Source organism: Manacus candei, unplaced genomic scaffold, assembly GCF_025592945.1.
Source record: "Manacus candei isolate 608988 ecotype Guabito, Panama unplaced genomic scaffold, ASM2559294v1 h1tg000014l, whole genome shotgun sequence".
In the NCBI taxonomy this organism is placed as follows: domain Eukaryota; kingdom Metazoa; phylum Chordata; class Aves; order Passeriformes; family Pipridae; genus Manacus; species Manacus candei.
Genome location: NW_026138062.1, coordinates 12,146,950 through 12,171,309, shown reverse-complemented (window position 1 = coordinate 12,171,309; position 24,360 = coordinate 12,146,950).

Genomic DNA, 24,360 nt, shown 5'->3' with positions numbered 1-24,360 from the left:
TGATTGTCAGTGGGTAGGAAGTATTGTTTCTTCTTTGTTCCATACTTTGTCTTAGGGATGGCCAGGGAGTACACCTTCTGGAGCACTGAAGACTGACCAGAAGAGCTATGGATTTTTATGCAGGTCTTAATGAATTTAACAAAACCTGTAGGATTAAGTCTTACCTAAAATATCAGAAAATCTTTTTTTTTTGTCTGCTTTCATGGTAAAACCTAATCAACTAAACTGAGAGGACCCAATTCCGTAAGTGCTCCTCTCTGCTTGCACAACAGCATCCCCTCTCTCTCTACATAATGTGCTGAGCCTCCATCCCAGAAATAACCCTATCTCCTGTGGAAGATGGATATGTATGGTTAGAGTCCTCACTTCATTTCCAGACCACTGGAAGAAGCTGGATCAGTGCCGACAGGTTTAACATGGTAGCAACATAGCACTTGTTCATTTCCTGTGGTCTGTGGATCTTTGCTGGTGAGGGTTTCACAGCTGGACTCTAGCATGGTTTGTTCCTAGTTGACTTTTGAAGTAAAGATGTGATGGTCTGAATGGCAGGCTGAGAAATTGTGGTCCATGGTTCAAATGGCTCCAAGCAGGAGTTTAGCTTTCATGTAAATTCTATCAATGCTGTGCTGAGAAAGAAAAAAATAATAACCAAGAATACTGAAAGAAGGCTGTGTATTGCATGCCATTTGCATGCAAGTTTTAAAGTTTCATTTTTGATTGTGGTTCTTTTCTAAGTAAGGTGCACAGAAGAAAGAAGTTTCTGATAGTGGGGTACCAAATCACAATACCTAGGAAGCTTTGTATTTTTCTTAGGAAAGCCCTACTTTTACCTCACCAAGAGTTTTTCCTCAGTAGGGACTTTGAAATGGTCATTAGGAACTAGACAGGTTGGAGCACGGAAAATGGAAAGTTAAACCACCTGAATCACATACTCTTCTTCATCAAATCAACCTAAAGAGCTTTGTGAAATTTTATAACACACTCAAAGGCTTGGTTGGTACTAGAAAATTAAATAGAGGTCTCTTCTGGACAATTTTTTCCTTTCTGTCCCACGAAGTGTATGTGGCATCGGTATGTTCTATGGAAACTTTAGAGGGGGAAATTTCATGAACAGGAAAATATGTGGAGCAAAGTTTTGAGACAGCTTTAGATTCCTCGTAAAAAAACTGCAAACAAATTGGGTTTTCTGAAGTCAACATTTTTATTCTTTTAGTCTATCTCGAGTTCATACAGTGCACACCTTTGTGGTCCTAATCTATGCGTAACTTCCACAGCTGTGTATAGTGCAATGGTCATTAGCAGAATGGATCAGAAACAGAGGTTAAATAAATTTAGCACCCATGCTGTTACATAACACAGGTCAGGCATTGTTCCTTCTCTCTGAGACCAGGTGTCATGGCAAGAATTGCATCTACCTATTTAAACTTTCCCATAAAACAGGGAGATCATCTTCAGACCTCATTTTGGGAAGAATCTGTAATGCTTTCTGTCTCTTGAGCAATACCCAGGAGTTAGACAGCACAGTTCTAATCAACATAGGGCAAAACTATGACAGACTGAGTGCTAATGGTTAAACAGACAGTCTAAAGACAGGATAGTGCTTGAAGCTGTGCCCTGTTGCTCTTATATTTCCCAGTACAGGTGTAGCAATATCTATGTTATGGTGGAAGACATACTGGGAGAGGCATCTAAGGAAATCTGCAGTGGGAACTGTACATTCATTTCATCTGATTACTCATATAATTTTCAGAAAGGAGCTCCCTAGGCAAAACATATTTTACATCATTGTTTGCTATTTTTATGCTAGCTATGTCAAGAATGTCTTTGTGAAAAACTCACTGGTTTAAACAGTGCCAGGATTTCAACTGTATGGGATGAAATGATTCTGAGTGGAGTCCTTATGCCCTATCCAACTGCATGTCTACTAGGTTCTCAAACACATTCCCTAGAGATGTCTGTCTCATCTGAGGAGTTTATCAGCTCTTTCCAGAGACCAGCCTGAAAAACTACCCCAAAACTCAACACCTTTGGGTAAAGCAATGGTAAAGCAATAGTGAAGCAGTGGGGGTGATGATGGTGTTTACCCACAGGGGAGAAATGAGTAAAGAGGATGCCCAGGAGAAATATGGCTGAACAGTGAGAATTGTCTGGCTTAAGGCCCAAGACTTCCACCTGGTCAAAAATCAAACCAAAGTGACTTGCAGATCACTGACGTAAGTATGTGGCATTGGGTCCCAAAATGGCCCTTGCAACTTTTCACATTAAACCCAAACCAACTTCTGATTAAACTGGCTTGGCAAACTGGCAATTTGCCTTCATTTGAGTTGGTGGAGAAGAGGCATAAAACATATCCATCCCTGTTCCCAATTTAGTATTACACAAAACTCTGTAAGACACTTTCCCCAAATGAGTGCAGTGTGGATAACAACCTAGAGTTTCAAGTTGCTCCAAGAGCAGCTTTGATGTGTGGCTTTACTGGAACAGATCTCTTTGACAGGACTATTGTTTGGGATGTTATAATAGCTCTTTCTGCATCCTCCATAAGGCACTTTGGAAGCATGGGTCACTCATTCAGTATGTAATGCAAATAGCTTTGAATTTCTTGAAAATGCCTTTTGTTTATTCGGCCTTCTCTTTTGATGGCTAAGTAGCATCATGCGTTTGGAATAAAAGAGCCAGAAATCTTGGAAATAAAAAGCTATACTTAAGACATGATTTCCACTTTTTTTCCCCTGAGTTTTGTATTTTTTTTCTCTCCACTAGTTTTAACTACAGCTCGCAGTAATTCATAAGGGAAGGCTTTAATGTTTACTTTGTCAATGATTTAATAATTTTATTTTTTACTTTCTAATGGGTTAATTTAAAGGCTTTATGCTCACAAATAACTTTTTTTATTGCTGGCTTTTTTTTATATGTATTAGCTAAACAGCCTCTGGTTTGCTTCTTGTAGGAGAAGGAAACATTCAAAGTTACCAAATATTTTACTTACAGTGACTGGTTTACCACTTATTATTGGCTTCAGAAAGGGTCACTGTCAGCACTGTTTTCCCAAAGGCAAGATAGTAGTTCTCTCATTGAGCAGAGCCAGCTTTTTTCCCCTCTCTCTCTTTTTCACTGCCAATTCCACTACTGATCTTGTGCAATAAAATGTGCTTGTCAACGAAAATGTCAACCAAGTTTAAAAAGAATAGTATGAGTAAAACTAAAAAGTAAATTATTTAAGTAGAGTTGTAGTTGAAACTTGAAAGAATTTTGTTTGGTGGTTTTCTTTACATCATTCTGCCAATGGAGGAGGAACTCTGAATTTCTAACTAGTGAAGCCCTGTCATAAGGTGGGCTGACAGTTCACATTGAAAATTCTGTTTTCTTCTTTCCCAGGAAAGCAAGTCAAAGTTAAACCAACAAACTATTGTTGGCAAGTGCCTTACCTTTGTTCTGTGCTTCCTTATAAATTAACCGCTTCTGTTTTCTAGGTTGCCTGTAAATGGCATTCCTAGAATTTAGGGTCTCACATTAACTGTATTATTTTAAAATACTACTGCATCCCTTTAGACAGTAATTGATTTAGGGCTTGTAAGAATCTCTGTTGGAGAATGTTCACAAATAGTAATGAATAAAAAGGAAATATACTGTAAATTTTGGTCAGTACATTATTAATTCAGATAGAAATTGGACTACCAGTTCTCAAATTCTGTAATGGTTAAAAATCAGTGAAATTAAGACACTTCTATAAACATATCATTGCTGTGTCTGATCTACCAGTATGATGACATGCTGAATTTTGTATTTGTTTGCATACAAAATGTCACTGAAATGCACAAGACTGGACATTTGCACATTAGAGTTAGAATGTATCTAAATGTGAAAAAGAGCTGATTTTACTGTAGAATTGTGTTAATAGAAATGTGTGCTTGGAACTCTCCATAACCATACTTTTTTCTATATATCTATATATACATAACCTCTATTCTCTACTAATTGACTTATCAGTATATACTACAGTATATACATGGCCAGTTCATTAAGGTTAATTTGTTAAAAATATTAGAAGCATTAATTTCTGGCTTATAGCTAATGGCTGCTCCCAGCCAGTGTCTTGTTTCATCATTAGTGTCAGCTAAATTATAACTCACACCCAACTGTTTTTACACTATCTAATAGAATCAATTGATGCAATGGTTGACAAGATGCTGTTTTGCATTTTGTCATCTCACTAATGCACATGGCTTAAAGGCATTGGCATCCATAATGTGGGGCAGTTTTGTAGGAGGCACAGAATAGGCTGAAGCTGCAAGGGCCATTTTCATAAAATATTAATGAAATTGAAAAATACACTGGGGTTGAAGGCTTGTCTGCTAAATGTAAGGTAAAATCTATTCTGTTCTGCTTTCTGATGACTGTAATTAGCAGCCCTAATTAAAAATTCAAACCTTGTGTATATTTGAAAGCATGAATCTTAGCTCTCATAGTGTTTATTTCCTTTACAAAGTATTTTATTTTACAACACTAATTGAACAGGATCCTTCCTAGCCTGACAGCCGCAGCTGGCTGGAGCCAGTTTATGTATCCAGTCTCTCTAGACTACTTCCTTTTGTAAGCAATAAAACATCTTTAAAAAACACGTATATGCTCTCTATGAGCCATTAACTCTGTGTCACCCAGTGTGGAACTGGCCATCCGCACACATGCATTGTTGTTTCCTTCACTTAAAAGTGACCTCTCTGAAAAGGCAGCTTTTTTCTGATCTTCAATATTTAATGTGGATTTACTTACATTAAATGACCACCTTTCTTAAGGAGACTTGGCCCAATTCTGACATTATTTATGAACAGCATATGCTGTGCAAAACAACGGAAGGAATCACCATTAGTTCCAGTAGAAAAGTCTACTTTTTATCATCACTTTGTGTAGTTATTTTGAAATTCATGGTCAAGATATTAGGGCCCCATTAGGGAATATATGACTGCAACCAAGTCCAAATTGATTGTATGCACATTACACTCTGAAATCCAATGTACAGCAAAGAAGAACATGTGAATGGGTTAAGATTTTACTGTTGTATTTCCTCTTGTTGCTGTTTGCCGCAATAATGGCTCCAAATTGTGCCATCTCCTATTTTCCTTTCCATACCCTATCAAAAAGACAACACTGGAATTTTAATGTCCCATATAATATCCATAATCACAAGGAACATTCTCCCTCAGAATTTTGTATTTTTGAATAGATGGTCTTTTTAACTCCTCATGTCAGACCAATGAGGCCATGAGAGGAAGGAACAAGGTGGATTGACAGAAAAGGGTATTGGAAAACATTCTGTGGCTTTGCTGAGTTCTTCACTGATTATGCAAGAAAATTAAATTTGATACTGCAACCCATCTGTGACAAAGAGTCTGATCTTGCAATTCTTACTGAGTCAAAACTGACTGCAGTAAGAGTTTAACCTGAGTAAGGAATTCTGGATAAGGTTCAAAGATAATCAGTAAAATAATAATAATAATAATAATAATAATAATAATAATAATAATAATAATAATAATAATAATAATAATAATAATAATAGAAATAAAGCAGGAGAAACCCAAAATATTTTTTTAAATTAAAATCTGCTTCAAAAATTTAGGTTTAAATAGTTTCTTTTTATCTTTCATGTCCACTCTTTCATGATCTGTAGCCAAGGAGCATGTAATCAAGTCTTCTAAGAAACCTTGTTCCCACAGATCAAATTCCACAAATGTTTCACTCAGTCAAAACAGCACATGGCAATGAAACTTCAGAAAAGTTCTGTTAAATTATTCTAAAAATCACTGTGGGATACAGAAAGGGACTAAAAGGATGATACAACCTATGTTTATTACTGTCTGTTCCTCCCTTTGTGGGATGTCTTCCCCTTTCAAGAATTCATGGTTTTAGGCTGTGAGGCACAAGCATTACTGGTCCTGGGAAGGCATCCAAGAGTCTGAATACATGATTCAAACATCTCAGCTCTTTATCAGAATGAGAGTGGGATTTGCATTCTTCTTGTCCTTCCATACTCTCTTTTCCATGGACAAAGCCAGAGAGAAGATAAAGCCTACCTTACCTATCTAACCATGCTGGGCCTTGTACTCGCCTTTATTGCTTTCTCTCCTTTCTTTCACTTACCTGTCTTGAATTTAAAAACACATGCAGGAACTAACAAAAAACTCCACACTGTGAGTTTCACTGGGATTTCACAGGGAGGCTCCCTCCGTCCTTTCTAAGATTCTTAGGGAAAACCCCATAGTTGTGTATTTGGGTAAGAATCCCCTCAACTCCTAAAAGGCAAACCTAGATCCAAAGATCAATCATCTCACCTCCTAGAGCCAAACCTGAAGCTTCTAGCTCACTTTAGATCTAGTCATGGACATCTAGTTTAAAGTAATCAGCAAGTCTCCCTTGGTACTCAAAGGAGAGTGTCCTAAATAGCCCACCTTTACTGAGCACTTAGCATTGCTGAGCTGAATAATTCTTCCAAGAGAGTGCTCACTCTAGGAACTAGTTCAAAGTAAACCACAAACTTCTAGATGATGACAGGGAGCTGTGATGTATCCAAGCCTAATGTAATTTCTTTGGATGATAACCACAGTTTCCTTCTCTCGTAACACTTACAGATCTTGCAGGATCTGAAAATCACAAAGAACTGAACAGTCCAAAATCAAGAAAAAACCAGCAAGTAGATAAACTTGGTAAACTGTGAGATTTTTACCAATTTATTTAAATTTTAAAACTATGAATTATTAACAGGAGTTGAGCACAGAACTCTCTTGAGTTTTTTGAAACCATTTCAAACAGGACCAAACCACCACACACACAACACAAACCTTGCTCCCACAAAAATGTCTGGAACTCAGACTGCAGGTTGCCACAGTACAGCAAAAAAAGACATGTATATAAGCACACTAGAAACATGAATTCACTAGTTTAAAGAAAATACAGAGCTGTGTAAGCTAAAGTGCATGGTAACATTATAAGTTAGGTGATATGTTTATTATTTGTTTAATAGGTTGGATTCAGAAGACATTGTCTGGGTTTCACATATCGCTGTTTACAGACAGAGTAAGAAGGTTATAGACCATGTCCTGTAGAGCTTGCTATTTGTGGTCTTTACATGATTATTTACTAATTTTCAGAAGAGGTGACTGCCCCTGCAGAATTCTGCTCCAATATTTTATATACATTTTTCTTGAAAATGTTATATTGCACTTTATTGTTAAATTTCAGTTTTAAGATGTAATTGAGCTTCCTATACAATAGTGATTTTTCAGGAACAATTCGGAGAGTAAAAAACTCCCACACTATTCTCTTTCCTACAGAGACCCTTTTGAGCCACCGTAATAGTACAGAAGTTAAAAACTATAATAAATACAGAACAATGTATTTCTCAGTTAAAATAAGGGACATATTGGAAACCATTGGTGCAGGACACCCAAAGATAAACTAGTTAAATGCAGTAGTTTAAAGTGATGAAGGTTAACAATTTGTTTAACATAAATACCCCTTGGTCTCATGACTCAGCATTGCACGTCTGTGCTATTGACAGTAGGGTGGTCTAATACTTCCTTTTGTGGATTTCACGTAAGTTTAGTTCTAAAAGAGTGACTTTTTCTTTTTTTTTTCCCATGAGGGAAAAATAGAGCAGAAGACAGTAAAATTTAGTAGGTTTTAAATTATGATTCAAGGATTAAACCAATTACTTTTAAAGAGTCATAAACTGATATGTTGCTGAATTTGTCTCTTTCCTCCCTCAAGCTGTCATACCCCAGGCAATTGCCTTCACATCACTTATATCATTACTTTTCATCTCTCCGACCAATGAGAGCATCTCCCAGGGAGGGACATACTCAAAATGAGGAAAGACTTTCAGAGCATTTCCAGTTCACTCTTCCTTTTTAGTTCTTTCAGCTCACAGGACTGTGGCTTATAATGCTGTTTCACAACCAGCAGATAAATATCACGCTTTTTAAACATGCTTTGCAGTCACTCATGTAGATGAATAGCTCTAAGGATGAACAAAGGGGAGTTGGACTTGACCTGTTGGCCTAAGCAACTTAGCAAGGTCATCAATTCAGTGCTGACATCTGCCTCCAATCCACAGATGGTGTTGTGCGAAGGATTTTTGGGATACTATTGATGCAGGGGGAGGAGGGAAGCAAGACCTCCTTACCCAGTGGTGGAAAGGGAAATAGTGATATATACTCTTGTTATGATTCATATTCTTATGTCAGAGAGGGGAATGGATAATTTTCTCCCATACAAACTACAGAACTAGAAGTGGTAGGACAGGCAGAAAGACCTTACTGCTCCATTCTGAATCATACAAACTGTCTTTATCTCTTTTATCTCTTATTTTCTATACAGATAGGTCTACTCATGTATGCACATACAGAAACATACACAGAGCATTACAGAAACTAGTAGAAGTCATTTTGGTCAGCCTGATCTGATGACAACACACTGTGTGTCAGTCATACACAAGTGCAGTGCTCATACTAGAAGAAATAGGCAGCTGAAAATATACCACATAGGTGAAGAAAGTATCCCCTTCCCTCCCTCCCCTCCTCTGTAGAGAAGTGTCTGTATCCATAGACAAGAGTAGTAATGACCCTCAGAGATCTGATCACAGGTGTGGAGTTTAAATATAAGATCCTTTTTATGATCATTTTTAAAACAGCATCCAAATCCTGTCCATTGCATTCACTCAGCTCATGAACCAGCAAACACTGCTTTGCAGTGCATATAGCATGGGTAAGAATTTTAAACGAAGCCTGATGCAAGGCTAACTGTATCAGGAGAGGCTCTGGGTGGTGTATTAGCCTTTTCACATTTACTTCATGTATCATATATTCCTACAGATCTTTCCTCCAGGGTTTACTCTCTCTCCCACTACCCTTTTCTTTCACTTCTCCACCTCCTTCTGCCATTTATGGATTTTGATTGACGAGAGGTAAATGGCACACAGCCTGCCTTTAAAGAAGCAGCTGGGGCTGGAGTCCTTCTACGAAGACACACCATTCTCTGATAAATCAGCATCCCAGCCACCTGATATAGAATGTGACTGGATAATGCTATGTGTCTCTTTTGATCCAAAAGCTGCTTTTGCTAAGATTGTATCTTTCCTTCTGCTGTCCCCAGCTCCCTCCTGCTTTTTGAGATGTCTGTCTGTTATTTACATAGGTGCATTCAGTCAGGGTGGCCTTTTGTACTCCTAACACCTTGGCCCTGGTTCTGCTGGCATCTCCTGTGGCCAGAGGCACAGAGCAGCTGGTCAAATCTGGGACTGCAGCCCTCTGAGCAGCCAGCATGGCCCTACCCCCATACTGTGGGTTACGAATAACCCTCACTGAAGTCCATGGGAGTTATTTGCATCCCAGGAGGAGGAAATGGGGCCAAAACTCTCTAAAATGACCAGAGACCTGTAAATTTGCTAACACGGCAGGCAGATAGGCACAGCAGGGAGAAATAGTATTGTGCATGTGCACCCAGGCTGGTACAAATCGAGAACCGCTCTGCTGTTCCAAGGTCATAACCACCAGTGCATAGTTTGTACATTTAAAAAAAAAAAAAGAAAAAGGAAAAAACCCCACCAACCAAAGAAACCCCTCAAATTTGAAGTTCCTCTTTTGGTTTTGTAAAAGTGGCATATTTGGAGTCGTCAGCAGGATTTCTGAGATTTATAACTGGGCTTTGGGGGTAGCACGAACAATGTTGTTGAAGCTTAAAAGAAAATCAAGAATAATAATTGTGCTAATCATTGTTTTACTAACGCACACACTGATTTGGTGGTTTTTTAAACTGCTTTTGATGTCTCTCATACAGTAAGTAGATCTCTGTGATGTCATAAAATGTATATCCTATGCTATAAAATGCTAGCTAACACTAGCTAACTTGGTAAATGGAGTTAGTGTACACACTATTTCCTCCTGGATGTTTAAAAGGCTTGTTTGGTTTCCCAGAGAAACACACACACATACTTTCCAGGACACATAGGCATATCTGTAAATTTTCAACTTAAAAATTTTCTGTTAAGTTAAAATTTTGCTTACAGTATTTTGATTAAGTCATCCGTCTTGAAAGACTGATAAGTAAAATCAGTTTGGTAGATTGCTAAAGCAGGTATTCCTTGGGAAAACTCTCCCTAGTAAATACTTTGTGTAAAGTATTTACTAAAGTATTTACTTGTGTAAAGTAAATGCTTTAGTTTTTCAAGTATTCTGTTGTAGGTTTTTAAAAACTACTGTATCCACTGAGTTGTGCAGCCTGAAAGTCCCCTGCACATTCAGGAAATTAACCTCTGGTGAATAGGAATTCACTGTAAGGGAAGTTCTGCTCTAGTCCCACAGAAAATCTGTTCCATGCATTAGGGAGGCTGTGACCGTATCTTTGATATTTTTGCAGAAGCGTTCACTCTGTGGAAGTGGTCCAACTAATAGTGTCTAGCAGTGAAGTGAGAAAGTCCCATCCTACTAGAAGTGAGGGGACCCCAGCCAGGTTTAGCTATCACCTTCAGATTGGTGAGGATGCTGCCCTACATGTCTTAACTGCACTCAAGGACACTTGTAAATTACTGTCAATCTTTTTCAAAAGAGTAAAAGTATGTACATTTTTGTCTGGGTTTTGTAAAGTGCAGCGAGATGTGTGGCTCATGACTCCACCATATGTATGTGACACATGCATCAAAAGCAGCATCTGAGTTTAAATGATCAGGAAGAAAATCAAATCTGTTATCAGAGCCTAGAAGTACTTGCAAGAGCTTATGGAAAACAAATTAATTGTATTGAATTCCCATTCCAAATAATACATTTATTTTGCAACTTTCAGTTTTAAAACCAATACACATCTGGAGGGCCACATTCACTGGTCTGCTTTGGCTGCCCTGCACTGCTTTGTTGATGTAAAACAACTGTAAACATGAATTAACTGGACTTGTTTGGGTTGGCTCCCTGTCGGGTTTACAGCTTCTTCACATTGCCAGAGCAGTGCAGAAAGTCTAAACAGACAGGTCTATCTCTTCTTGCTGGTGTGAGGCACAGGGGAGTATGCAGGGTAGTTGAGAATCAGAGCCACTGGCAGGAAGCAAATGTTATTTCTAATGGGAAAGAATAATTATAAAAGGGTGGTGTAAGGAAAAATTATCTTTCTTATGTGCAATTTTAGGGAAGGGAAAAAAAGTGAGTAAAACTTCTGTGGAGTATTTTTCCAGTTTTAAAGAAAATCACAGTTTCCTGTACACTGGCATGCTCTCTGCTGTTACATAGCTAGTTTAAAGGAAAAATGATGGATCACAATTGGAATTATTAGCTCCAGAGTGTGTTAATAGCGTTATGTTTTAACTCTTGACTAAGAGCAGTTCCTAAGGAATTTTAATATCTTTGTTGTTCTGAGAAATGTCTTGTTAGTAGGTCTCTATATTTTATGAATGGAGACATGCAGACCAAATGTCTGCTGACAGGCAAGGACAGAAGGTGAATGTGGGGAAAAGTCACATGCCATTCCATGGCAAAGGACAAACATGTTGGTACATGCATTAAAAATGAAGTAGCAGTGCACTGTGTTGGTATACATATTTTAGTTTTCCTGTGAGTACCATGTTTCAAACTGCGTCATTCTCTTCTTGGTTTTCCTTTTACATCCGGTAGCTGCTGCTCCACAAATAGCTCTTGACCTTACTAAAATTTAGTTGCAGTCTTCTCTCTGCAGACATTAGGTCACTCTTTGTTAATGAGCATATTAGATAATAGATGTTAACTCCAGCACACTTCAGTGTTTCAGCAGAGTGCACTCCCCAGATATGAACACAAAGTGTCACTGTGACCACACACTAATAATTCCAAGAAATATAGGAACTTTTGCGTAATTTTAAATTTATTTACTTGTTATATATGTGCTCATTTGGAACTTGCATTAATTACCTTTGCTCCAAGTTGGGCCAGTCTGGAATTCTAATTATCTTCATTTTTACAATTCATATCTCTGAGGTCTCAGTGTACTTTGGAGCTGAAATCTAGGCTGTACATAATCAAGGCAGAAAAGAGACAGGTGGCAATATTGTACATTTCAATTGCCTTGTCTGATGTGCCCCTTTTGTAGAATAATGAACATTGGAGAAACAAATTGGTCTGTCAGAGTCAATAACAACCCAATGCCCTGAGCTGCTGGTCACTAATGCTTCCTGTACTTAATCAATGTGCTGCAGGAGATATTCTGTTCGAAACAGTTAAAGATGAGCAGCAGCAGCAAATTTGGCAGCAGGACTGGGAGGGCGAGTGAAAACATCCACAGGGCTGGAGTTTCCTTGTGCTAGGGAAGAGAAAAGCCGAGGAAAAACAAAGTGCTTAAGGGAAAACCTTGCAAAGAAGCAAAGACTCCCACTGAGTCCTGCTGGTAGAGGAGGAAAAGGAGACCAGTTCTTTTCCCCGGTATGAATAAGCAGAAGATGATTTCTACAAGAAAGCATAGCAGGAAAAAGGACACTCTACATCTCCACAATTAAACCTTTAGAACAACCAACATGAGAAGTAAGAAGTTGAGAAGAATGAAATTTTTTACCTCCAGTCATGATCAGAAACCCTAGATTACCAAAAGTAATTGGTGCTGGTAGCAATGTTCAAGGCAACAAATCATCATTTTAACAAAACTGTAAGGAAAGCAAAATGAATAGGAAAAATCTTGTTATAATATAGTTTTTGAATCATGTTGATAAGTGGCTTTTGAAACATTTAAGTGAGCAAACAGAAAACAATTTCTGAGCAGGGTAAGGATAATAGGTGATTTATGCCTAACACACTAGATCCACAATTTTTTCAGTAGGTCTTACTGACATAAATCTGGACACCTGAACAGTACGTAGGATTGTGCATTCAGGAAAAGGAAAGCAGAAAAAACCAAGAATAAATAATAAAAAAACCTTTTCTTACTGAAAATTAGAGCTCAAAGAAGCAACTTACACTTGTGTGTTATTGTCCAGAAATACAGTCTTAAGGGTTAGAGCAAACTATTAAGAAACTATTATTTTCCACTCTACATCTTACCTGGATAGCATGTTGGGGGTTTCCAGATCTCTTGCAAAATGAGAATACGTGAGTCTACATCAACTTATCCACAGGAGGCTGAAAGCTTATATGTGCAAGCTACCTTTCGACTTGTTGGAGAGTGGGAAATATACAGTTATCACAAAATTGAGATGGACCAGTCCTTGCCTTGAAAACCTGGCAACAATGGGAAATAAAAAAAGTTGGAACAAGGAAAGCTTAACAGAACATAGCATTTGCTTAGAACCTCATAAATATTTTCATGATGGGGCAGTCATAACTTTATCAATCTGAAGGTCAGTTGTTTCTAGTCTAAGCTAGACATTTATACACTCAAAATTGACTGAAATAAAGAAGCATTTTCAAAGGTTAGTACATCCCTGGTAATGTGTACAGATGTGGTATGATGAAAAGTGCTTATCTCTTTCCACTCAAAGCCAAAGTTGGGTCAACTGAATTCCAGTTGACTATTTTCTGACTATTTAAGAAGTTCCTCTCTTTTTCTAGTTTTACTTTCAGAGTTTTTGCCTTCTTTCAGTTCAGAGAGATTTTATTGATAAGGATGACAGTTGATGATAATTTGCAGAAATAGTCTAGTGTTTCCCAAAGCAAAGAATAAAGATAAAGAGAATTAGGTAAATAATTCTTCATATGCTGGTAATTTTTAAAACCTGGAAATAATTCCTATGAATAGTTTGTTTCATTGGAGCAGGATTGGGAGAGTATGTGAGAGGATTGGATCCATGGGGTCACACAATTTGACAGATATTTTGTTTTCAGAATAAAATATTTATCCTGTTAAAAAAATTGTTGAGACAAGAACAGATTTTAAGATTACTCACTTTGTGAAAGATCTACAAATTTTGCTCAAAATGTATTTCTATCCCTTTATAAAAACCTGATAAAAAAGTGTATTTTTAATTATTCCTTAGTATGCTCATTGTTAGTTTGTTTGATAAACAAAGAAGAAATTATCCAAACTAACCCAGTAAATTTGAAAACACTAAGGCCAAACTCCTCTTCACCCTGGAGAATCACAGTTATTCACAATTATCATGCCAACTTACGTACCTCTGAACAAACATTAAAATCCAGTTCTTTCATCAGCTGTGGAATAGCAGCAGCTACAACTGACACAAGAGCAGAAAGAACTGTTGCAGATTCCCAGGATAGAGAATGAAATTAAGGAAACAGTATTTGTGTTGGAAAGCGGGAAAGCCTATGCCCCCAATGGATTTGCTGTAGAATTTTTAAATACATTTGAAAGTGAAATTGTATCAGGCTTACAGGACTATGTCACCAAGCTTTTGAGAGAGGATCGCTCCCAGACTCCCTTAGGGAAGTAACCGCCTTTCTGCTTCTCAAACCGGATTATGATCCTCTGGAGGGAATATCCTTTCGATAATTAAGGTTACAGTCACAGCCCCATTTTATGGCTGATTTTGATCTTCCATATGAAACTTCCATATGACCACTCAATAAAGTCCAACAAAGTAACCAGAGAATCTGCTCCAATCTTACATAAATATACATTAATATCTTATATTTCTAGCCACTATTACAAAACCACATATATGCACAATTTTTTATTCAAAAAATTTCTCTTAAACTGTTTAAAAGCTCTATTTAAAGAAGGAGCAAGGACATTTTGTCTGAGTCACAATAGATTTAGACTTTAACAAATATTTCCCTCCAGCTGGAAAAAAACGCCCCCACTACCACCACCACCAAACAAAACAAAAGAATAAACCAGAAAAATTGTATTTAACCAGACAAAGTTTTTCCCCACTAGCTTGAGCAATGATAATGGAAAGATAGAGTTTACACTCTGTATTAATTTGGGTAAAGTAAAGTGAGCAGAACTGTTACAATATCCAGTAATTCTTCTTAGCCATTTCAAAAATTAGGCATTTCAAATATATGCTCCCTTATGTAGCCTCAAAACAACAGGTTTTTTTATAAAAAAAGAGCAAGATTTAGCAGTTTCTTTCTAATAATTATGATCTGCACCTCAGGCTGACGAGTATATACAGCCATATCTTCATGTAAGTCAATGGATCTGCCTCATAGTTTTGGTGGCTGTAAGAAAATAGTACAAGACCTCACATATTTATCTCATTGATAAGAATTTATTGGTGACATAGAAACACATCCTAGAAGGATTTTTGAGAATTAACCAAAGCCTAACCTGCCAGCACATGTATAATGTCCTCTAGCATTTTAAAGCAGGCCAGAGAGTATCTCCTATTTGTCCACTTACTAACAGCCCTCTTCTCCCTGAGGCCCTTGGAGGAAACCTCTATTAATTGTGGAATGATTTTGACATGATGACTTTCAAGGATATTTGTAATGAAAGAATATTTAGACCCTTTGAGAGATTAGTGAAATATAAGCCATACACCAAAACAACACGTTTATAGATATTTACAAATAAAGCATTATCTGTGGGAGATAAATTGAGGAATTTTTCTATCCCTGAGTTCACTCCCTTCGAATACTAGCTTTTAATTATGGATAAAGACCACGAAAAGAATCTGCACTTGACATCCTTTTAGGATGAATAAATTCAGGGGAGATAAAAGCTCAGTTCAAGTGCAAAAGTGATCTGGATCAAGAATTCTCTGATGAAGGATGGATTGAGATATGTAGTCAAACAAAAACAATCTCCTTTAGTGTAAGATATCAAATGTTTATATTTAATGTTATTCATAGAATATGTATGACTACAGCAAGTATGCGCAAAGTAAACAGTGACAGTGATGATATATATATAATATGTAATTTTGAAAAGCAGTCTCAGCATGTGTGATAGGACTCAGAGCATTCAGCAACTCTAGCACAAGGTTGCAGAATATGTCAGGACTGTTCTACAAACTTATAAGTTCCTCATATTAGCTTGCTTCATCATCTATCTGACCTCTTTTCAGACAGATGAAAAATCAGGTTTGTGGGCATTGTGTTGCCTGCTGCTAGGGTATTTATTATAAAGTGTATATCAAAGACTCGAGAGGGGGGCAGGAAGGGCAGGGAAGGTTGGATTGGTATAGTCAAAGCTGGCAGAATCATTTAATCTGGAAAAAAATAACTGGTGAAGAAGCTAGGATCCCTAAAATATATTGATAAAACATGAAATGTTAGAATAATTAGGCTGGTATTAAAACAGAGAAGCTGATCTATAGACTACATTATCATCCATGTTTATAATAAGAAAAGAAAAATACCTGTCAATTGAATTAAGCCCATACATGTTTTAAGTTACCTTTGTTCTGGAAATACTTTCTAGAGCCAGCTAAAAGCCTATAGATTTTCTATATACTAAACTCAATTTGCTGTATTTGCACTTAAAAAAAGAGTCTTGGTCTTCATTGTTCCAGACATGCAGAAATAATGACAAGATGTGAGGAATGTGGTTTAATTTGTCTGTGACTTTATTAAGTGAACTCACCTGGGAATCATTCAGCAAAAACATACTCAGTGCAGGTAATTATTTCTTCTTCACTTGTTTCCACATATTTGGGGAGAGCTGTCACTCATAGCTGGGACCCCACTGCCCTCCCCTGCTAGGAAGGTTAAGAGGCTGCAAAGAGGGTGCTGCCTATTTTCTGCAATAGCATCTTTTGCCTCTTTAGCAAGTGGGTGCTCTTTGATTTGCTTATAACTCTGGTTTATCTAGGAGGAGATGCCCTGGGGAACAGACAGGCAATAGTCACCTGCCACCAGTAAGCACCAGCAATTAGGTGAGCTGCCCTCTCCTGGTTCCCAGATAGCTAATCATTCTTACATCAGCCAGAAATACAAGTGAGCAGGTGGAGCCCTCTCCTTGGATGGCTTGTGTATCCCATAGATTGCTGTTTCTTTTTAGGAGTTCATAAGAGGTGTTCCCATCACTGGTCCCTTCATATTTGTGAGCCTTCAAGGTCTTGCTCACCTATTCAGATCTCTTGGTCTAATAGCACACATCCCCCACCTCTCATACAAACATTCTCACTCACAGCACTACCTTTCAACTTCTTTCTCTCTTTCCCCATCCCTTTTTATACAAACTGCAGTGGAAATACTTTCCGGAATCCTATTGAACTGATTAATGGATTATCCAACATTCAAGACCCACCTCCCATCACTTAATATGTCTTTAATAATAAATAAGTTCTGGCAAGGAATAAGGAGTTTGCTGTATCACCAGCTGTCTTAGTCAATGCCTGAAATCTTGCCAGTTTATTAAGGATGAGCAGAAATACCTGCTCTGTCTCTAAACTGAACAAGGTATTTGAAGGGTGGGAATGAAGAGCTCGCTATTTCTTTCACTGACAAGTCTCCCAACTGTCAGGTGTGTTGTACACATTGAGTGGTGTCTACAAAAGAGTAAGTCCCAGTTCACATTTACTCAGTATCTCATGGAGAAAGGATTTATAGCACCCCTTTGAACCCCAGGTCATGGGTCTGGACTATGGATTCTTGATGGAAGATTTTTGACCTCTGCTGTATGTCCACAAGTGCCTCAGTTTACTGGCTGAGACTTTAGCCACAGCTGCTCTGGAGCCCCACTTCTTTCAGTTTTAGTGCTCAGCATTGATAGAGAGCATAGTTGGATCATTTTCTTTTCCCAAAGCTCAATTCATGTCTTTAACCATATTTGTCTATTATCATTTGAGATATTCTGTGGCATTCTGCTGTTCCAGAAAGGCAAAGGACTTCTTGTGCCACATCTGTGAACTCTAAGCGGATTCACCCAATACCATGGGGTGTCTCAATTGTGCTGTACAACTCTATAGGCAGCTGTCAGCAGGACCCTAAACAGTTGCATTATCTTCTACTCTGTTGTCCGAATCTCCATTGCTTTGTACAACCACAGTTTGGTTTGTCCAAGAGTGGATATCTTGTTATTACAGTCTGAGCAGTTTTCTTTGCACTTCTCCAGTACTATTGCCTGCAAAAAACAACTTTTGCTTGATCTGCAGCTCACACAAAGACAAGCTGTCACCTATGGGGTTGTGCAGCTTGCCATATAAGCAGTCCACACAAGGAAAGGTCTCTTAGTGTTTGTTCTCTTGTCCCCTCCACCTGCCCCTTTATTTTCCAGACTGGATCCTAGATATTGAAACTGTAATATTTTACCATCCAGATGACTTCTGCTCCTTTCACTCCAGTTGCTTGTTTCGTCATCTTCACAGTTGCGTCCAGAAACTATGTATAGACAAGAATGGAGACTATAAGGGCTGGACATTTCTACCTTTTCTAACCCACTCAGGGGAAGGGAACAAAGAGTTGTATTAACTTCTGCTTTTAAGCTTCCTTTTGTCTGTGCATGTGGAAGGTTTTTTCTTGTTCTGCTCCAGGCCTGTTATTGTTTCTGCATCCAATTTCCCAAACACATACCTTCTGACTCTGAGCCAGAAGAAAACCAAAAAAATGCTCAGCTGAAGCATCAACCATGCTGCTTCTGTTTCTACTTGTTCACCTCCAAGGGAAGTTTCCACTTAATTTTTTCTCTGAGCCCTACTGCTATTGGACCACAGCTGCCAATTCCCTCACTGCAAACCCACAGGGGGGTTCAACCAGATCCTCCGTTTATTTTCTAGGGGACCCCAAAGGCTAACATAAGAGAAATTTGCATCTGTATGCAGTAAGTTCCTCTGCTGCCTCCTTGTTGGTAGTTGCTGTATTTACTTTCTCCCATTGATTGATGCATTGAGCATACAGTTTTTTTACTGTCTTCTCCTCTTCCCTTCTTCTATTCTGCAGCAAGATGTTAGCTCAGGCACTATATCCCTTTTTTCCCATTTTTTTCAGACAAACCCTCCACAACACTTCTGCTCCCACTGAAGCTAGCTGGAGACTGGCCATTTATCCAAGCCAACAGGGAATGTGAAAACTAAGAACAAAGCCTAATGAAGCTTGGAGAGAACAACCATGTCGTGCCTAATTGCATTCAGGATTTTTCAAGCATTTTCGCTCCTTAACTCATGTTGCAAGAGCAAATTCATTGGAGGCATGCTCTGCTGACTGATGTACCAGTTACAGCTTACACATAGGTTTCCATCTAGAGCTGCCTTCTGACCTGGACATTTGTGATAGAGAGAGCAGACATGCACACTGCCTTAACAACAGCCAGTTTCAAAGCTCATTGAAATGGGAAACTTTCTGCTGATGTCTGTGGAGTTTGGATGAAGTCCCAGAGCAGAAATTTACAACTGACATAGCACTGCTCACAATTTACGCTGCTCCTTGGTAGGGGTTTGAAATCTTTTTTTCCCTGAAAGACTGTGGGAGAACATGGTTTTCTTCCTCCTCTGAGCTTTTTTGGTCTGTTTAACCTAGAGATTCGTTAGAAATCTGCCAGCACAAAAATATGACTAAAATGCTACGCTTGTCTTTTAAGAATACCAGAAAACTCTGAAGAAATGCTAGGGGTCTGCCAATGTCTATTTGTGTTGGAGGTGCCCATGGCATTCATAATGTACAATAAATAAGAGCTGTCATTCCAAAGCACTATAATAAAATGTTCACAACTTAAAAGTAAATAATAGGCAAAATGATCTGCTGCATTATTACTTCCATGCAAAGATATTTGTAATTGGTGCCATAATCAAAAAGTCTATATTAAATATATAATGGTTTTTAATAAGCTGACCCTCCAAATACAAAATATTTGTATTGATCTACTTGGATGAGAAATAGGAAACAGATATCCTCTATTTTTATATTTTTTAATAATGGTTAATTCCTGGTACATGAATTAAACAGATAAAGCTGCAAGCAGCTGCTCCCCACCAAAACACTTTACAGTTAGATGATAAAATGTAGGTGATAACATTGCAGTGCTGTAAAACAAGGTTGTAGAAATGTGGGCATGTACTGATGACAAATTTGCCTTTAAATCTTCTTTGCTAATATTTATAGGCATGAAATCTTAAAGCACCTTTAATGTGCCTATAATCCTGCCCATTTGACAGCTTTTACATAATTTTATAGGGAAAGGTGACCCAATCATCCCAGGCTGTTGACAGTGCAGCTGAAATGGCCCTCCAATAAATGAAGCAGGATTATCCAGACACTATGGCAAACAACAGCTCATAATATGCATCAAGAAATTTCCATAGCACATTGGATCTTTGTCTTCGATGACACATGGATCATGACGGGATTTCAAGAATGCATTTCCCTAGACAGTTGATAAGTTTTAACACAAAAGTATAGCATAAAAAGCTCCCTTCAGATAGGTTCTGTTTTCCATATTAGAAAGAAATTGCTTTCAATCTGGAAAACTAGAGGCATAGTTTTAAACTGAATGAATGTTAACTTATACTGCTTAGTGTAGCTGTGTTCCCTGACACTTTGAATGCATTAATGAGTTTATTCAGTTAAAATTATAAAACATTACAAGAATTTTTTTTTTGGCTGTGGTAAAAGTCACTATTGACAACAAACAAGTCTTGATGAAGGTTATGATAAAACTATGCAGAAGTTTTTCTGAATCTCTTATGCTTCTCTATAAAACACCTTCCACAACATGCTATCTATATGCCTCCTAGCTTTACATGATAATGTCAAGAAAAGGTTTGGATGCCTGCTGCCAATTCATATTGAAGGTATCATGCTATAAATTTAGTTTATATTGGGGTAATTATCAGTGGCATGGCCAGATTGTATTAATACTTCTGCTCCTATTGCTTAGCCTAGGTACCTAACAATTTGAATGCCACAAAATATCAATACTGATGCTTTATGGCATCATGCCAGAGCAGCCTGAGGACAAGCAAGGTAGATTGGTTGACGGTTTTTGTTCGAGCATGGAGTTTGTTTGGTCTCATAAGACATTTATGAGGTCAATTGGATGTCATTTAAAATATCAGGAGAGATATTTAAACTACACACCATGTCCCACTAGGAACACAGAACTCTGTGAGCAAACACTAAAAAGGCATTGTGAGCACTGAAGAGATAAGAAAGAAAAAAAGACTTGGCTGAGGGTGAAAAGAAAGGGATCTTCCCCAGAGTAATAACTGTCCCTTTAACAATCCACAAAAAGAAATTAGGCAAAAAGAAAAACAAAATCATATGCAAACACAAAAAAGCTTTGAAACCAGCAAACATTAATTTTCACTTAAAATAAATTTTGCACTGATGATATAGATGCTTACCCAACACTTAACAGGGGACCAAGATGGTGAAATGTCTAGGGAAAAACTCTCAGTATGTGTTTTGCAGGCTATTTCTTGGTATGGGAATAGCAATGATCAGTGATAAAATGGAGAAAATAAAACCACATAATATTCCTGTAACAAGCATAATCTACCAGTTACTAGATTGGAATTTTCTGATGCTCGTCATCCTTGAAAAGTATTGTATTGTATTTTTCTGTATCTCAGTTTTTTCATCTTTTAAGAATTAAGGTTCAAAAAAGACAAACAATATAATAACAAAATAATGATTACCATTCACTGTTGTAAAAAGACAGCAGTCAAATTTTGTTGCTAATTTTTAAAAGATCATAGAAACATAGGGTGGTTTGGATTGGAAGGGATCTTTGAAGATCATCTAGTTCCAACCCTCCTGCCATGGGCAGGGACGCCTGCTCAAAGCCCTATTAAATCCCGAAAGCTTTTAATGATGGGGCATCCACAACTTCTCTGGACAATCTGTTCCAGTGCCTCACTATGCTTATAAAAGATATCCAAGGTTTGGTTTCTGTTTTGCTTTGTTTTAAATTAAATATGTTTAAAAGCTGATTACCTCACTTGGCTTGAGCTCTTAAAATCAACACCAACATGGATCAACAGAAAACAAAACCACCACAGATAAATTACACATTTTCATATAAGATTTATGAGATTTTCAGCATTCCTCCTGAAAAAAAAAAAAAGGCAATGCATTATGGTTGATGAACTAGTGGCCATCTTACTTAGCTCCTTTCTCTATTCAAACCTACTGGTAAATCTCAACCAGTACTTATTTATATTTCTTCAAACATGATATTGTGCTTTTCTGCAGTGCTTTATACAGTACACATAATGTGCTAAACAGATTCCAGCAGAGAACCTGCAAGTTTACTACCCATATGTGATATTCATCCCACACAGATTTTGTTGGCCAAAGTTAGGTGTCTGATCTCACTCAGTCTCCTTCTATAGTCAAGGGTAAAAGATAAGTACTTCCTCAACCACCTAAGGTGGATGTTCTAGAAGTGCCAAGCATTTGCTACAAGTAACCCCATAAACAGTGCACACCCTGGCTCTGGAGATGACTGTAGTAAATCTGTTTGCAGTTTGCAATGGTATTGCTTGTTGTGGCATTTATCTGTCGTATAAAAAAATCAAGAGAACTGATGTCAGGTGTTTAACATCAGTGTCCTAACCTGTTGTACATTTAGACTCTGTCTCCTGCCCAGTGATTATTTACTCAGTGATCTCCACCAGGAGAGATGACCCACTGAAATGTTTCTATGCGATGTAGGTTCGTATCCCTGCTCTTCCTTTTTTGAAGAATAGACTTAGGTTTTCCTTTTCTCTGATGACTGCAAAAAACAGCAGGTTACAGATTCTGTAGCACAAAAACCCCACCAGTTTCAGAAAATCAGAATTTTCCTGACAATGAAAAGAGGAAATTTTTACATTTAAAAAATTCCCTACATAACAAAAAGGTGTTTCCCTCACAGTTCTTTTTAACACTTCTACAGCAATATATAAAGTATTTCAGTGCTCAGATGCCTTGAGAATATGTCTTCTTAGCTCACCTAGCTGCTGGAGATTTTAGTATTAATTAACCATCTACACTGACTTAGCAACACAATGGTGATTTTGTTTGTTTTTCTTTTATTAATTGGTGTAATGCTGAAAGTATTCAAGAGTCAGCAGTCTCACCTTTTGCACAGAGAACAAGGAGTTAAGCCAATTAGGGAAATAATTGCCATTATATCTTAGGTACCTTTCTTTTCATAGTACAGAAAGTAGTTTTGACAGCACTTGAGAAGATCTGGAACTCAGACAAGACAAATCCAGAATGATTTGAGTAGGGAGGTGGTTAAGGGTAAAGACTCTCTAGCATCAACAGATAGGGACTCAGAATTCAGAGCGTAGGACTGTCTTTCTGATCTGTGTTTTTACAGTCCCAGAAGAACGTGCTCCTTGATTGCATTTATCTGCCCTAAACTAAGCATCTTTACAAATAGGACCACCTGTGTAAGATCACCACTCCAGTCTTCTACAATCCACAAAAGGAAACAAACATCTATGGAGAATACTTCATGACATCCATTTTTGATACTTATGCTATGGAAAGATTAATTCCTATCTGGAATAAAGTACAGGCTGTAACCATGCTAAGGCACAGGCTGTTTCTGTGATTAGTGTGTGCAATGTCTAGCACAAGAGCTCCAGTCCATCCCTATCATGATCATGCAGAGATGCTGTTGCAATGGAAACATTAGAGTCCTGAAATAGCTAAGATCAGACTTCAATGCCTTTGTAGATTTTTGTAGCAGCGAGTCCTCAGAGCAATTGGGAGATGATAATTTTCGATTGTGTTAATAAAGGCACTTTATTCTTCGAAGATAAGAATTGTTGGAAGGGCAAAATGGAATTTACCGAGACTCCATGACTAACATCCCTAATCTTGAAAATAAAGATGATATCACATATTTATTTAATAGCCTTTTCATCACTTTAGTGGTGATAGTATGAAACAAAAAGCCTGGAGAAGACTTCACAGTGCAAAAATAATTATAATTAGGAACTGAGGGGTAGTAAATAAATCATCTTCTATGTTGCTTTCTTTTTCTCTCTTTCATTTTGGGTATATTTTCACAAACTAGTTCCACGATTCATTTGCATTCCAAGTGTTCTTATTAAAGCAGTACCATTTATTCTACAATAAATACAAGAATTTCTATTTTTAAAATTCTATTTCAAGGCATGAGCTTGGCATACAAAGTCAAGTCCCAGGAGTGATCTCCTTTTTTTTCCTTTAAAAAATAATAGAAAAAAATTTCCATCTGAATAGTTTTAGGTTCCATGATGGGGAAAACAGAAGACGGTACTTTCATCCACTTCCTCTCATTTTCTTCCCTGTTTTGTAACACAACATCTACATAAACGAAAATGAAAAAAGAAAAAAATATGAAAGTTTCCTCTTTTTTCCCCTTAAGTTTTAGGCATTTAAAGTACGTATAAATATATCAGTGAACAGAAGAAAATTCAGTATATCCAGCATCATAATTACTTTCACTGTCTGAACCCCATACACATATGCAACACAACACTGATCTGATATGTCATAATGGTGCCAGTTAAACCGTGATAGTCTATTTGATAAAAGA